The sequence below is a fragment of the Aquarana catesbeiana genome, linkage group LG02 (assembly GCF_042186555.1).
Source record: "Aquarana catesbeiana isolate 2022-GZ linkage group LG02, ASM4218655v1, whole genome shotgun sequence".
NCBI lineage: Eukaryota > Metazoa > Chordata > Amphibia > Anura > Ranidae > Aquarana > Aquarana catesbeiana.
This window is the reverse complement of record NC_133325.1, coordinates 633,079,829-633,098,172: the sequence shown is the minus strand read 5'-3', so window position 1 is coordinate 633,098,172 and position 18,344 is coordinate 633,079,829.

The following is an 18,344-nucleotide window of genomic DNA, read 5'->3' as shown; positions in this document are numbered from 1 at the left end:
ATGGAAATTAATAGTTAGATTGAACATAGTGCATCCAGAAACCCCTCACAGACTTTAAAGGCAGACTTCAATATACAGATGTAAAAAAAGTTGCATACATTTTATTTTGAGTCTTTTTGGGGACATATGCCCTAGTAAAATAACATAGCAACAAAGAAACATACATGTATAAATATCTCATAACTCTGTGTTCAAAAATACCCTTGTAACTCCTGTGGCACTAAAGTTCCCATATGGGGTGCCACACTAGTCTAGTGGAGTGGACTGATCGTATTTCTAGGAACTTTCATTACATTTACTACTTGTTACATCTGAATCCTGTTAGTGGATATAAGTTTATACCTTGAACTACTTACCCCGAGGTCGTTGCACAACGTACAATGTTTAATTGTACACTGTATTTCCTCTGTAAAATCAATAAACATATGGAATTAAAAAAATAAATACCCTTGTAAACCATCTAATTCATCCATAGAGCCCCCTATGGTCAACTTCAAGTTAGCCCAGGTGAATTGTAGTGGTAAATCCCAACATGTTTCGGACATATAGTCCTTCCTCAGGGTATGGGGTATATTTGCTTCTAGAAATTGACATATGACATTTAATTGTTACATAAGAAATTCCATTCATAGGCACATATACATGAGCATAAATCTGACAATATGGTATAAATTGTCTATACTTACAACAAACAGAGATGTTGAAACATACAATCAATGGAAACATATGCGTTCCTATCTGGAGGAGCAACTGCATGATGAGACCCGAAGGGGTCCGAGTGGATGTCATCCCAAGACCACTGCTGCATACACAAAGACCCAAGAAGGGGGGCTAAAAAGGGCCCCTACAAACACCAGCCAGCATATATCAAGATCTATGAGTGAGAGAGCATAATAAATCCATAGACAAAAGAAAGGGGGAAGCAGGGAGTGGGTGCTACTGGGATGGTTGCATTAGTAGACAGCTTCAGTAATGTCCACCTCCAACATTAGCATCATGATAGCGCTTATAATGCTGACAAATATGGGGGGGGTGTTTCATGACAGCCAGGCCACTGACAGCCAACTTTGGGCATGCAAAATGGCAGGAATCCTGAAAGAGGAGCATCTTCCAATGAAACAATAGGTAATATACAGTACATGAACAAAGCAATGAGGGAAGAGGGTTTTGTAAGAGGACATTGTTTCTAATAAGCCTCATGGCACTCAACCTTCATACAGTGTAAAATCTGAGCGTGAAGTTGGACACCTAAACAAGTTTTCAAATTAGGAGGAGGTCTGGCATAGTCCACTAACAGACTGTAAAGAAACAGCTAATGGAAGCCTGCTCTTTAAGTTTTACTTTAAAGTTGCTGTAAAGTAATTTTTCTTCCCTAAAAAATGATATTCTTACCTGTCCTGTGCTAGGAAATTGCACAGAGCAGCCCCAAATCTTTTCTTCTGGGGTCCTTCACCAGTGCTCTCTGCTCTGTCTCTTCTCTGTATGCCCCCATAGGAAGCTGCTTCCTATGGTGGCATACATGTGGGCACTCCCGAGCAGGTCTGTGTGTGTCCAAAGACTGAACATTTTGAAAAGAAACAGTATTTTTCTTAGGCAATGCATTTCAAGCAGACTGCCCCTTCTCAATCTTTAACTGCCCCCTTTTTCTCCATGTGCATTCCCTATGAGATCAGAGCCTCTTCTCCTGAGCATGTCAGCAACAGCTTTTTGCATTCTCTATCAGCTGGCCTCAAGATCTAGATTGACCAGCACTGGTTGATCCCCTGGGACTCTCTTGATTTGTGTACCTGTATACGACTGCCGAACAGGGGCGGATCCAGAGTCTAGTTTTGGGAGGGGCACTGCTAGAAAATATGTTTTTTTGGGGGCAATTTATCAGGGAAATGGCTGGTGTTGGAGCTACAATCATCCCGGCACCATGGCTGTTATGGTGTCAAGATGATAGAAGCTCATTGTTTCTATTATTACATTGTTATATAAAATGAAATCGTTCAACTCACAATAATGCAGAATCAGTGGGAGCCCTGAGTGTGTCAGTTGCCACCGTCACCTGCCACACATTGTGGACTGTCACTTGCCATGTCGCCTATCACCAGATGTAGATTGTCACTTGCCATGTCATCTGCCACACGTTGTGGATTGTCACTTGCCTGCTACAATTGTCACTTGCTGTGTCTATTGCTGTGTCTCTCTAAGGTGGTCTCTTGCTGTGTCCCAGAGTCAGGCAGCAGATTATCAGTCAGGCAGCAGAGAGATGATGTAATCTCTCTGCTGCCCACAGCTGCCTGCACAGTGAGGGCGGGACTGCAGGGTGGTGAGAGATTATGTCATCTCTCTGCTCCCCCGCCCATCGGCTCCCTGATTGGCCAGCCACCCGCTCACCCACCGAGCCGCCCAGCTGCTCACTCGCTCTCTCACCCACCTGCTGAGCCTCCTGCCTGCTCACCAACCGAGCCGCCTGGCAGCCGGCCCACCCACGGAGCCACCTGCTCTCTCACCCGTGGAGCCGCCCGCCAGCAGAGCTGCCCTCCCACTCACTCACCCGCATTCTCGGGGGGGGCAATTGCACCATTGACCCCCAATCCGCCCCTGCTGCCAAATCCCTAATGTATGTGGATATTGTTTATTTTTCTACTAAAGTTTTCTTCACCAGACCTGCTGGTTTGCAGCCTTTGTTCTGTGTTTCTACTGACCTGTCATTTGGATTCCCCTGAGATCCCAACAAAAGTGTCTTCTCCTACATGTGAATCTCATATGGGCCTGAACAGTAATTATAATTGTAGCACTACAATACATACTGTTTTGTAGCTGTCTGCACTGGTTCAGTGACACTGTACCAGTGTGGCAATGATCAAGGACATTGTGACTGGCATGGCTAGTGATCAGGGACACTGTGGCTGGCTGACACTGGCCTGGTGACACTGTACTGGTGTGGTGCCAATCAGGGACACTGTGGCTGGTGTGGTAAATGATCAAGTACACTGTAGCTGGCTTGCAGTGGTCTGGTGACATTCTACTGGTGTGGAAGCAATCAGGGACACTGTAGCTGTCTTCGACTTTTCTGGTGACACTATACTTGTGTGATAATTAGGGACACTGTAGTTAGCTGCACTGTTCTGGTGACACTGCACTTGTGTGGCTGTAATCAGGGACACTGTGACTGTCTTAGAATTTTCTGGCGACACTATAGTGGTGTGGCAGTGAACAAGGACACTGTTGCTGCTTAGACTGGTCTTGTGAAACTGTATGCTGGTGTGGTGTGATCAGAAAAACTGTGGCTGGTGTGGTTAGGGATCAGGGACACTGTGCCTGGCTGCACTGGTCTGGTGACACTGTGTACTTTGTGGCTAACATTTATGGACACTATAGTTATTATGGCCTCCTGCCCTCAGAAATCTACCATCCAGCTATTTTTATACAAAGCTGGACAGCAAGTGCAGCAGACAGCACATGGACCCTCAAGGCTCAGGAGCCCATTATGACCCCACTACTGAAAGTATTGGGGTTGCCAACCATCCATTCATAATGGATAAAGCCAGCCTTAGCCAACATCACTTTCCAGCCACCCCTACCTAGCAAATCATAGCTAAAGTGTTGATGCAGCTGTTCCACCACTGCCTTTACTAATAAAGCAACATGCCTTCTAGTTATAAAATCCATCCTTCTCCCCTTCTTAATGGTCAGTACATTTGAACTTGTCTGAGTTTGGGAAATAAAAAGGAAGGCAAGGCTGGGGTCTGACTTTGTGAATTGTGGAGCTAGTTTGGAACTCTGCAGTGTTTCCATCCTTAATCTCAACTGAGTTGTCTGGGGTGGGGTTGACTGGCACTGCAGATTAGATAAGTCCTGCACTGCAGATAAGATGTATAAGGTGACTGTGGCACCAAAAGTATGTAAACTCCCTCACTTTAATATAATCAAAAAATAATATTTGGTAAAGTTGTCTTTAATATCCTGCTTTTAATTGTGATTGTGGAAAGGTAGATTTTTTAATATAATTTTTTATATTTATTTACTATTATTTTTTATAATACTAAATGAAGGGGTTACTCTCTTGTGGTGCCACAGTCACCCACTTTTTTTTGCTACATGCATATATTTGTGGTGAGGGCACCTGCTATATTTTTTATTATGGAGGAGCAAGGAAGCGACACAAGGAGAAACAGCATTAAAGTCAGTATGTGAGGTAGCATTATGCACACTCCTCTCCTCTCTCCCCTCTTCCTCTCTCTTCTTGTAATCCCCCTCTCCATCTTTCCCACTCTCTTTTCCCTTTCTCTCTGTCTTTCTCCCTCTCTCTCATAACCCTTTCCTCTTTCTTGACTTTACTAGGTTACATAGTTACATAGTTGGTAAGGTTGAATAAAGACAACAGTCCATCCAGTTCAACCTGTGTAGGTGTGTGTGTGTTTTTTTATTTCCTATAGCTCCGTATATTGTTTTGGCTAAGATGCCTATCCAAGAGTCTTTTAAAACTATCCATACTTCCTTCCAACACCACCAATTGTGGAAGGGAGTTCCACACCCCTACTGCCCTGACAGTGAAAAACCCCCTACGCAGCTTAAGGTTAAACCATTTCCCTTCCAGTCTCATAGTGGGGCCCCATGTCCTCCTATACACCCTGGGACTGAAAAGTTTCATACTTACACTGGGATCACTGTTGAGATATTTGTATATTGCTATCATATCGCCTCTCAAGCATCTCTTCTTCAGAGAGAATAAATTTAGTGCTTGCAGTCGTTTCTCATAATTAAAGTCCTCCAGTCCCCATATTAGGTCTCTCCCATTCTCCACATTTTGTCATCCCTATCTCTCCCCTCCTCCCCAACCCCACCTCTCATGCTGACTGCTAGACTCTATACATTCTGTTGCATGTTATATACTCCTGACTCATCCTGAGGTCACTGTATAGGTTCAAGGAAGGAAGGGTGACCTGGATGTCGCACATCTGTGGTGCATAGAATGCATAGAATGCATTAAGCTGAAAAACCTTGAGGGTTTACAACCCCTTTAAGCCACTCACATGCCCACCATTCACACGTGGCAGAACTTGTTGTTTGACTGCTGCTACCGATGGGGCCCCAGGTCTTTAATGATTCTTGTCATGCTTAAATTTTGTCACACTATTTCTACTTTTTAGCGTTAAAGCCTGGAATATTGCCATTAGGGTATTAACATTTACACAGTGGGGATGGAAAATATTCAGACCCCCTTAAATTTTTCACTCTTTGTTATATTTTTTTTCCTCGTTAATGTACACACAGTTCCCCATATTGACAGAAAAACACAGAATTGTTGCCATTTTTGCAGATTTAAAAAAAGAAAAACTCAAATATCACATGGTCCTAAGTATTCAGACCCTTTGCTCAGAATTTAGTAGAAGCACCCTTTTGATCTAATACAGCCATGAGTCTTTTTGGGAAGTTTTTCACACCTGGATTTGGGGATCCTCTGCCATTCCTCCTTGCAGATCCTCTCCAGTTCTGTCAGGTTGGATGGTAAACGTTGGTGAACAGGAATTTTTAGGTCTCTCCAGGGATGCTCAATTGGGTTTAAGTCAGGGCTCTGGCTGGGCCATTCAAGAACAGTCACAGAGTTGTTGTGAAGCCACTCCATTATTTTAGCTGCATGCTTAAGGTCATTGTCTTGTTGGAAGGTAAACCTTCGGCCCAGTCTGAGGTCCTGAGCACTCTGGAGAAGGTTTTCATCCAGGATATCCCTGTACTTGGCGCATTCATCTTTCCCTCGATTGTAACCAGTCATCCTGTCCCTGCAGCTGAAAAACACCACCACAGCATGATGCTGCCACCACCATGCTTCACTGTTGGAACTGTATTGGACAGGTAATGAGCAGTGCCTGGTTTTCTCCACACATAACGCTTAGAATTAAGGCCAAAAAGTTTTATCTTGGTCTCATCAGACCAGAGAATTTTATTTCTCACCATGTTGGAGTCCTTCGGGTGTTTTTTAGCAAACTCCATGTGGGCTTTCATGTGTCTTGCACTGAGGAGAGGCTTCCGTCGGGCCACTCTGCCATAAAGCCCCGACTGGTGGAGGGCTGCAGTGATGATTGACTTTCTACAACTTTCTCCCATCTCCTGACTGCATCTCTGGAGCTCAGCCACAGTGATCTTTGGATTCTTCTTTACCTCTCTCACCAAGGCTTTTCTCCCCCGATAGCTCAGTTTGGCCAGACGGCCAGCTCTAGGAAGGGTTCTGGTCATCCCAAACATCTGACATTTAAGGATCATGGAGGCCACTGTGCTCTTAGGAACCTTAAGTGCAGAAGAATTTTTTTGTAACCTTGGCCAGATCTGTGCCTTGCCACAATTCTGTCTCTGAGCTCTTCAGGCAGTTCCTTTGACCTCATGATTCTTATTTGCTCATTTGACATGCACTGTGAGCTGTAAGGTTTTATATAGACGGGTGTGTGGCTTTCCTAATCAAGTCCAATTAGTATAATCAAACACAGCTGGACTCAAATGAAGGTGTAGAACCATCTCAAGGATGATAAGAAGAAATGGACAGCACCTGAGTTAAATATATGAGTGTCACAGCAAAGGGTCTGAATACTTAGGACCATGTGATGTTTCAGTTTTTCTTTTTTAACCACTTCAGCCCCGAAAGGTTTTACCCCCTTCCTGAACAGAGCACTTTTGACAATTTGGCACTGCGTCGCTTTAACTGCTAATTGCGCGGTCATGCAATGTTGTACCCAAACAAAATTTGCGTCCTTTTCTTCTCACAAATAGAGCTTTATTTTGATGGTATTTGATCACCTCTGCGGTTTTTATTTTTTGCGCTATAAACGGAAAAAGACTGAAAAAAAAAAAAATGATATTTTCAACTTTTTGTTATAAAAAAAAATCCAATAAACTCAATTTTAGTCATACGTTTAGGCCAAAATGTATTCAGCCACATGTCTTTTTTTTACCAAAGTCAATAAGCGTATATTTATTGGTTTGCGCAAAAGTTATAGCGTCTACAAACTAGGGTACATTTTCTGGAATTTACACAGCTTTTAGTTTATGACTGGCTATCTCATTTCTTGAGGTGCTAAAAAGGCAGGGCACTCCCCCCCAAATGACACCATTTTGGAAAGTAGACACCCCAAGGAAATTGCTGAGAGGCATGTTGAGCCCATTGAATATTTTATTTTATTTTTTTGTCCCAAGTGATTTAATAATGACAAAAAAAAAAAATATTTTACAAAAAGTTGTCACTAAATGATATATTGCTCACACATGCCATGGTTATATGCGGAATTGCACCCCAAAATACATTTTGCTGCTTCTCCTGAGTACGGAGATACCACATGTGTGGAACTTTTTGGGAGCCTAGCCGCGTACGGGGCCCCCGAAAACCAATCACCGTCTTCAGGATTTCTAAGGGCGTAAATTTTTGATTTCACTCCTCACTACCTATCACAGTTTTGAAGGCCATAAAATGCTAAGATGGCACCCCCCCCCAAATGACCCCATTTTGGAAAGTAGACACCCCAAGCTATTTGCTGAGAGGCATGTTGAGTCCATGGAATATTTTATATTTTGCCACAAGTTGCGGGAAAATGACACATTTTTTTTTGCACAAAGTTGTCACTAAATGATATATTGCTCAAACATGCCATGGGCATATGTGGAATTACACCCCAAAATACATTCTGCTGCTTCTCCTGAGTACGGGGATACCACATGTGTGGGACTTTTTGGGAGCCTAGCCGCGTACGGGGCCCCGAAAACCATGCCCTGCCTTCAGGATTTCTAAGGGCGTAAATTTTGACTTCACTCCTCACTACCTATCACAGTTTTGAAGGCCATAAAATGCTAAGATGGTGAGTATTTTGCAGCTCTCATTTGTTTTTGAAAATGAAGAAAGAAAAGAAAAACATTTTTTTTTTCTTTTTTCATTTTTCAAAACTTTGTGACAAAAAGCGAGGTCTGCAAAATACTCACCATACCTCTCAGCAAATAGCTTGGGGTGTCTACTTTCCAAAATGGGGTAATTTGGGGGAGGTTGTGCCATCTGGGCATTCCATGGCCTCCGAAACTGTGATAGGCAGTGAGGAGTGAAATCAAAAATTCACACCCTTAGAAACCCTGAAGGTGGTGCTTGGTTTTTGGGGTCCCGTACGCGGCAAGGCTCCCAAAAAGTCTCACACATGTGGTATCCCCGTACTCAGGAGAAGTAACAGAATGTATTTTGGGGTGTAATTCCACATATGCCCATGGCACGTTTGAGAAATATATCATTTAGTGACAACTTTGTGCAAAAAAAAAAAAAAATTGTCTTTTTCCCGCAACTTGTGTCACAATATAAAATATTCCATGGACTTGACATGCCTCTCAGCAAATAGCTTGGGGTGTCTACTTTCCAAAATGGGGTCATTTGGGGGGGTTTGAACTGTCCTGGCATTTTATGCACAACATTTAGAAGCTTATGTCACACATCACCCACTCTTCTAACCACTTAAAGACAAAAACTTCCAAGACACTTTTTGTTTACATGAAAACATTTTTTTTTGCAAGAAAATTACTTTGAACCCCCAAACATTACATATTTTTTTAAAGCAAAGGCCCTACAGATTTAAATGGTGGGTGTTTCATATTTTTTTTTCACACAGTATATGCGCAGCGATTTTTCAAACGCATTTTTTTTGGAAAAAAAAACACACTTTTTTAATTTGAATGCACTAAAACACACTATATTGCCCAAATGTTAAAGGATATAAAAAAGATGATCTTAGGCTGAGTACATGGATACCAAACATGACATGCTTTAAAATTGCGCACAAACGTGCAGTGGTGACAAACTACATACATTTTTAAAAGCCTTTAAAAGCCTTTACAGGTTACCACTTTAGATTTACAGAGGAGGTCTACTGCTAAAATTACTTCCCTCAATCTGACCTTTGCGGTGATACCTCACATGCATGGTGCAATTGCTGTTTACATTTGACGCCAGACCGACGCTTGCGTTCACCTTTGCGTGAGAGCAGGGGGGAACAGGGGTGCTTTTTTTTTTCTTTATTATTTTTTTTTTGCTTTTTTATCTCATTTTTAAACTGTTCCTTTCATTTTTTTTTTATCATTTTTATTGTTATCTCAGGGAATGTAAATATCCCCTATGATAGCAATAGGTAGTGACAGGTACTCTTTTTTGAAAAAATTGGGGTCTATTAGACCTTAGATCTCTCCTCTGCCCCCCAAAGCATCTGACCACACCAAGATCAGTGTGATAAAATGCTTTCCCAATGGCACTGTTTACATCCCGCAAAATCTAAGTCACGAAATGCTCGTAGCTTCCGGTTTCTTAGGCCATAGAGATGATTGGAGCCATTCTGGTCTCTGATCAGCTCTATGGTCAGCTGGCCGAATCACCGGCTGCATTCTCGGGTTTCCTGTTGGGACAGGAGAGCCAGAGAAAACCATGGAAGACGGTGGGAGGGGGGACATTCCCTCCCACTGCTTGTAAAAGCAATCTAGAGGCTAATTAGCCGCTAGGATTGCTTTTACATGAAAGTCGACCGCTGGCTGAAAAGAATGATACCAAGATGATACCTAAACCTGCAGGCATCATTCTGGTATAACCACTCAAAGTTCAGCAAGTACGTTGCTGGTCCTTGTTGGGCATATATTGTAATTTTTTTTTCATGCAGCCTGTGGGCTGAACAAAAAAAGAGATTGATCGGTGGGTATGCCCACCATTAGAATACCTCCCTTCATCCACCCACTTCTAATGATGGGAATACATGCACCATTTATATATGCCAAAGCATGGGGGCATCCGCCCCAAAAGTTAGGAGCAAAACGCTCCTCTGCCCCTGCTGCCCCCATGCTTCGGCATATATGCTCTTTTTTTTAACTGTGGTGGTGAAATCACCTCCGACAGCACCGGAGTCACGGCTTTATGTATCGTGGGAGCAAACGCCATTGTTGTCAAGATAAATAAATCCGCGCTGCAACTGAATGGCATACCTGCTAAGCAAATGATGGTTAGCAATAAAACAAAATAACATTACAGTATAACAGTAAGACTTACCATACCTGCAAAGCAAATACAAAAAAATAGTAAGAAAAAAACATTTAACGCAACCTGTGCCTAAAATATATATATGCCGAAGCATGGGGGCATCCTCCCGCAAAAGGTAGGAGCAAAACGCTCCTCCACCCCTGCTGCCCCCATGCTTCGGCATATATGCTGAAGTATGTAACTGTGGTGGTGAAATCACCTCCGACAGCGCTGGAGTCATGGCTTTATGTATCGTGGGAGCAAACGATGTTGCTGTCAAGATGAATAAATCCGCGCTGCAACTGAATGGTGTACCTGCTAAGCAAATGATGGTTAACAATAAAATAAAATATTAGAGTATAACAGTAATGCCCCGTACACACGGTCGGACATTGATCGGACATTCCGACAACAAAATCCATGGATTTTTTCTGACGGATGTTGGCTCAAACTTGTTTTGCATACACACGGTCGCACAAAGTTGTTGGAATTTCCGATCGCCAAGAACACGGTGACGTACACCACGTACAACGAGACTAGAAAAGGTCAGTTCAGAACCAAGCGCGGCACCCTTTGGGCTCCTTTTGCTAATCTTATGTTAGTAAAAGTTTGGTGAAAGACGATTTGCGCTTTTTCAGACTTGTGGTTTTCAGATATTTTTCTGCTGTTCAGTTTGTGCTTATGGGTTTTTATCTGGTCTTCAGTGCATGCAGCGAGTTACGCGTGACTCGGTCATTGTGTTCTTGTTCATTCGTTACTGTTTTTCAGGTCGCTCTTCACAGGCCTTGCTGTTCTTCAGTGTGTTCTGTTACTTCGTTCTGAGCAGCCGACCGTTTTCTAGCCATGTTGCGTATATGTACTCCTCATTGAGTTCGTGCTGTGCGGGGGCTTGGTGTTGGGGTCCTTACCTTGACACAAGTCCAGTCCATGAACAGGGTGGGGAGGAGTTCATGGACCAAGAATTCGTTGCTCCAGCGTGACCAGTTCTGTCATATGCCTTTGCTCCGTGAGATCCGTGAGAATAATCCTGATGATTTCAGGAACTTTCTCTGGATGACGGACCCCATATTTCACCGTTTGTTGGCTTTGCTGACCCCTTATATCAGCAGGCAGGATACTTGCATGGGGCAAGCCATCACCCCGGAGCAGAGGTTAGTCGCCACCCTGCGGTACTTGGCAACAGGGAGAAGCCTGCAGGATCTTAAGTTCTCTACAGGCATCTCCCCCCAGGCTCTGGGGATCATTATCCCAGAGACCTGTTCTGCCATCATTCAGGTCCTACAGAAGTATATTAAGGTAAGATTTATCCTTTAATATCACATTTTATTGTATTTAATGTTTGATAATATATTGTATTTCTTTCCTCATTCACTAATTACCATGATTGTAATATGCTGTGAATGTCCCCTTTGTCCTCATGCATGCTGGATTTTTATGTAATTTTTTTTGTCCTTCATACATATTTGCCTTCACTTACCTCCCCAGCATGGTCTCCTGGCCCTATATTCACCTCATGTAGTCACTTAACAATGTATTTTGTCAGCTCTATAGTAGTGATTTACCCTAAATACCCCCTAAAATGTTTATAAAATGTGATTTGTGCTTTAAATTCAGGCAGAGTGCCAGAGGCTTTATTTTTTGGGTCCCCAAATCATTTGGAACCCACCCTCCCCCCAACTGCTAAGTCTGCTGATCCCAATTCTCTATCTATCCTCAATCATCTATCTGCTGACTTGGCCAAACCCATACACACTATACCCATCTCTTTTGTGGTCAGATGTATGGATGAATTTCCCAAAGCATGTAGTGCAAGGGCCTGCCTGTATACTTTCAAACGGTACTGTTTCAAGTTTTTGTATACGATTATTATCTTGATAGGTAATAGCAGAATGTCCAAATGTGCTAAAATGTGTACAGTGTGTATTTATATCTTTGTATTATGACACTTCTTACCTGTCCAGTGGGCTGTCAATAGTGTAAGTAAGGAGGGGCTGGCCAAAGTAATACACATTATTTAGGCATTCATCTCTCAATGAAGTGGAGAGGGTTACCTGTCCAAGAGCCCCCCCCCCACAATGTTAAAAATGGCCCATGAGAGGGTGGGGGGAGGGGGAATCTGATAGGTGTACCTTATACCTTGGTCTTTCCAAACTCCCTAAAATAAATGTTATACTGATGTTGGCCAAGAATGTTTGTGTCTAATCTGCTTTCTCTGTTTAGGTGCAAAATGATGAATTTTTTTTCTTGTTTGACTCCACAGTTTCCTTCCAACCCACAGGAATGGCAGACTGTGGCCTCCCACTTTGCCCAGCGGTGGGACTTTCCTAACTGCGGAGGGGCAATTAATGGGAAAAACGTCCACATCATCCCACCACCCAACTTGGGGTTGTACTATTATAATTATAAGGGGTTCAATAGTATAGTGATGTTGGCAGTGGTGTCGGCTACTTGCGAGTTCCTGTATGTGGACGTGGGGAAGAATGGCCGGATGTCCGATGGTGGAGTCATCACCCAGATGGAGTTCTACAGGCGTCTCCAGAATGGCAGTTTGGACTTGCCACCTCCAGAAGACAATGTGGAAGGACTCCCATTCGTCCCATCTACTTTGTTATTGAGGAAGGGGTTGCACCCCCAAAACGCGTCCATTGATCTCCCGTAATGGCAGATAGCATATGTTGATACACTGTATGCATCTTCAAAATTTGGCGTTTCGAGAATATGTCAAAAAATGTTTGCAATTTTTAGAGCCCAAAAAGCACAAAAAGGGAAGGGATTTGGAGGGGTTTTAAACTCTCCCTAAAACATCAATGGCGTTCTTCATTTTTTTTTAACATCATTGATGTTTTTCTGGATGTTTTCCAAGTCCCTATTACACCCCATGATCTCCCCGATCAGGATCTGTGCACTTTCAGAGGTGAAATGATCTGGATCCACAACATCACGATCACCTAAAAAGATAGAAACAAAAACACACCATGTATTATAAATATGCCGCCATTCATCTCTTACCTGAGCCTGTGGTCACAGACACTCACCTGTTGTGGTGACAATTTCCACTACATCTCCTTCCTCCTCTTCCTCCTGTTATGTTTAGTGGGTCTCCACTTCTTCCTGAGGTGGGGGGTCTGTTGTCTTCTCGGATGAGGGGTGTCCTCCGAGTCTTTTATCCCCTATGTAAAAAAAAATAGGTATACTTAGCACACAGATATTTGATGGCAGAAATAGGAATATGAAACATTGCTTGGAAGTGGGGTACAATTGTCTATTTTGTCAGAGTTCCAAAATTAAGAAATTTGTTTTGTCCTTTGTCAAGCTTGAATACTTACCTGTTTTTTTACAAGCTTCACAGATGGAGTCACCCCTATAGTATACACTGAAGCATCTGTGTGGGACCCCCTAATAAAAAGGGTGTTCTGGTGTCCCCCAATAGTGCTCCAGCGTCCAGATGTGAAAAATGCTGCTGAGTGTCCTCTCCTTACCCAGAATCTAGTTTGCATTTCATTCTAGTTACAAACCCATCTACACAACCAAATTATTTTAAGAGAAGTAGGCCATAAAAAATCTATTCAAATGCATATGGCCAAAAAAATTGTGTTTTCTAGGCTGAACGAACAATGATTAATACGAACGAATAATGTGCCCATGAACATGAAAGTTGCCATTTTAAACTGTACAACAGTTAAGAAAAGCACATGGAGCAGCACGAACGTAATAAAAATAAAGAATAGGAACACAGCACAACTACTTACTTTTTTGCAGCACTCTCCTGATCCTTCTGTACTGCTCGTGCTCCCTTAATTTGAGGTCCGACCACCACTTCCTGAGCTGATCATTGGATCGTCGTACCCCGAAATTCCGGTGCAGACTCTTCACTACTTTCGCCATGATCTTGGCCTTTCTGACATTGGGGTTGAGGTAAGGTCCATACTTCCCATCATAGTCGGTCCTCTTCAGTATGTCGACCATCTCCAACATCTCCCCAAAGGACATATTTGATGCCTTAAATTGTCTCCTTCTGGATCGGGATGTTTCAAGCTCCGGGCTTTCCTCCTCCTCCACCTCGTTGCTGTAATTAGCACACACCTGTTGTGTCTCTGCCATGTGCTCTTCCCCACTGAACAAGAAGCGGTGGGGAATAGACTAGAAAGAACATCAGGGGTGGGCGGAGCTTCATGAATGCGCAGTGTCTATAAAGCGTAACACGCGTGCATAGTACGTATGATCTATGAGCTGAGGAAGGAGTATCGGAGGCACCGATCGTGATAACGAAGGTAAGATCTAAACTTGGGCCTATACTGCTTCTAGATTGAGGCCTATATTGTAACAAGATTAGGAGAGTTTCGCCTGACATTAGGGTTTGTCTTGTGTATTGCAGATAAAATGGATGGCTTCAATGACCACAACTTCCTCCCCCTGTTCATAGATAAATACAGGGAGCTGCCCTGTCTGTGGCAGGTGAAACATCCACATTATAATTATAAACAAAAAGAGGCAGACAGCACTGGAGAAACTGCTGGAGTTGGTGAAGCCGGTGGTCCCCACGGCAACCATCCCCTATTTAAAAGCCAAAATTGGTGGCCTGAGGAGCACTTATCTTAGGGAGCACAAGAAGGTCACAGATTCCCAGAGATCTGGAGCTGCAGCAGATGAGGTTTATGTCCCCAGGCTATGGTACTATGAGAGACTGCAATTTCTGTCAGATCAGACTGGAGTCAGGGAATCCCTCTCAACCCTTCCTTCCACTCTTCCTTCCACCCCAGCTGAGGCTTCTGATGTCCAACCTGGGACTTCCAGCCAGGAAGAAGTGGAGGAGCCCAGCTGGAGCCAGGTATAGCATTCTTCTATAGATTTCTGGTCAATAAATAAATTATGTTTACTAGATGTTATTATTGATCACTAATTGCTGATTTAATAAAGTGTTTTACATATCAATAGACAGTAGTGGGCAAAAATAATTGGGACAAGAATAAAAAATCCTGGGCTCAGAATGATAATCTGTTATATTTGTTAACATTCATTTTGCAACAATCATGAGGTAAAAATTGTGTGTGATTGATGAATAAAAAACTAAAACTATGTCCCTTTTTGATACACAGGAAGACCTCAGCTAGGACGAGGCTGTGGAATGTGGCACACAGGAGGAGGCTGTGGAATGTGGCAGCCAGGATGAGGCGGGGGTTAGTGATAGCCAGGAGGAGGTGGGGCTAAGTGGCAGCCAGGAGGAGCCTGGGCCCAGTAGGAGCCTGACAGAATCGCAGGTCCCTCCCCTCCGCCTTCCAACCAAAAGACCCAGGAAGGGGAGTCACGTGCAGGATTCAGCACTCAGGCTGTTTCAGGAAGCTCCTGCGTCCCTCAGAGCAACCCCAACTCCTGAAGAGGCCTTTGCCTGCATGGCTGCCACCAAACTGCAGGGCATGCAGGAGGGCCAACGCCTCCTGTGTGAGGACCTTCTTTATAAAGTCTTAACTAAGGGGGTGAGGGGCAAAATCACACCCAATACCCACCTGAGTGAGTTGGACCATCCTCCTCCTCCTCCTCCTGCCACAACTCCACCACCACAGCCACAGCGTGGAAGGAAGACCAGAGAGTGATGACCTGGGTTCAGTCTGGTCTGACAAAAGATACAGTCTCTTGTACGACCGCAGCCTGGGGACACAGATGTCATCTGCTGCTTTCATGATCTCTGGGACTTCTGGACCAGACTGCACTCCCTTAGATATGGACTCCTCAGGCCACCAATTTTGCCTTGAAATAATTGATGTGTGCCCTGGGGGCCAAAGGCTTCACCAATTTCTGATGTTTCTCCAGCATTGCCTCCCTCTTTATTTGGTTTGGATCCCTTAATAAAGGAATTTTTGTTTCAATTAGACTCGCCTATGTGTGTTTTCCTTCCAAAAGGACAGTTTGTTTGTGAGGAGGCAGGTACATTTAAAAAATACAATGTGAAATTACCAAGAGACACCAACAACCAACCAATCTCCTTGAGATTAAAGATTAAATAATACCAGATAATAATGGTGTTGTGGTAACTTGACACACAAAACACACACAAAATATTCAGGATCTAAAATTAAAAAAAAAAAAAAAAAAAAAATTAACAAGATCAGGCTTGAAAACAATACAAACCAAAAAAAAAAAAAAAAATTTATATTTATATATATATATATATATATATATATATATATATATATATTTTCCGATGTGACAAATATAAATATATTGATGAAATCAAAATAAATAATAAAGAAAGAAGTTTGTGAGAAGTCTGTGTGAATATGAGCAGCAAAAATACTTTGTTCTTCTAGCATTATAAAAAAGAACAGAGTGCGTTGTATTAAACAATTTTAAACATTGCAGCCTGATGAAAGTGCTATATCCATTCCGAACGCTAATTTTACCAGACCGAGCTGTTCCTTCTCGGAATTTCTTCTGAGCATGCGTGGCACTTTGTGTGTCGGAATTGTCCACACACGGTCGGAATTGACACGATCGGATTTTGTTTCTGAAAATTTTATAGCTTGCGCTCAAACTTTGTGTGTCAGAAAATCCGATGGAAAATGTCCGATGGAGCCCACACGGTCGGAATTTCCGACAACAAGCTTCGATCGCACATTTTCCGTCGGAAAATCCGACCTTGTGTATGAGGCATAAGACTTACCATACCTGCAAAGCAAATAAAAAAAAACATAGTAAAAAAATTAAACATTTTTTAACGCTACCTGTGCCTAATATATATATATATATATATATATATATATATATATATATATATATATATATATATATATATATATATATATATACACACACACACACACACACACACACACACACACACACACACACACACACACACACATACATATATACACATATACATATATACATATACACACACACACACACACACACACACACACACAAGCATGGGGGCATCCTCCCACAAAAGGTAGGAGCAAATCACTCCTCTGCCCCTGCTGCCCCCATGTTTCATATATGCTGAAGTATGTAACTGTGGTGGTGAAATCACCTCCGACAGCGCTGGAGTCATGGCTTTATGTATCGTGGGAGAAAACGCTGTTGCTGTCAAGATAGATAAATCTGCGCTGTAACTGAATGGCGTACCTGCTAAGCAAATGATGGTTAACAATAAAACAAAATAACACTGCAGTATAGCAGTAAGACTTACCATACCTGCAAAGCAAATAAAAAAAAAAAAAACATAGTAAAAAATAAAACATTTAACGCAACCTGTGCCTAAAATATATATATGCCGAAGCATGGGGGCATCCTCCCGCAAAAGGTAGGAGCAAATCGCTCCTCCGCCCCTGCTGCCCCATGCTTCGGCATATACTGTATGCTGAAGTATGTAACTGTGGTGGTGAAATCACCTCCGAGAGCGCTGGAGTCACAGCTTTATGTATCATGGGAGCAAACGCTGTTGCTGTCAAGATAAATAAATCCGCGCTGCAGCTGAATTGCGTACCTGAAAACAAAAAAAAATGGTTAACAATAAAACACAGTAAACAGTAAAGTATAAAAAGTTGCATATCTGAAAAGCAAACATGATAAAACATAATAACAACAAAATATTGCAGAATAGAATACAGTAAAAAAGAACAGAACAATAGAGATAGAATAGAGAGAGAGAACAATAAAACAACAACTATTTTTTTTTTTTAATATATTTTTTTTTACACTTTTTTTTGTAACTGTAACTTTTGCAATTGCTACCAGGTTCAGGTCTCTCAAAATGCAATGGCATCTTGGGAGACCCTGTGAAAGTGTGTCCTAGTCTGTGCAGTGCTGTACCCTACGCTAATACTCAACTAGTGTATAGTAGCGTTCAAAACATTCACCAATGCAAAGACCAGGATTGTCAGGACAGGAGGGACAATAATAGTGGGTGTCACGCCTATATCCGTGCTTTCTGCAGACACGACATTTTCTTTGGGGGGCTCGTTGGGTAGGGGTACGCGGGAGGACATAAGGAAAATGCCTCTCATGCAGCCGGCTTACTGCATTTGGATTGGGAAGGTGAGGTTAAGATAGAAGAAGAGCCGCTTTAAAATTCATAATCCCATAACTAAACACTTCTTATCTCTCTGGGATAAACTAAAAACCAAATATCAGTTACAATCTCCACACAATCCTCTCCTTTCTTTTATCAGAAATCCGGCCTTTTATCCGGCATGGATCTACCCAAATTCTTTTAAAGCTTGGACAACATCAGGCATTCAGACACTAAATGACTTCATAGCATCTAAATCATTCCTTTCATTCCCGTCGCTTAGAGAAAAATATGATCTACCAAACTCTGAGATATTTAGATATC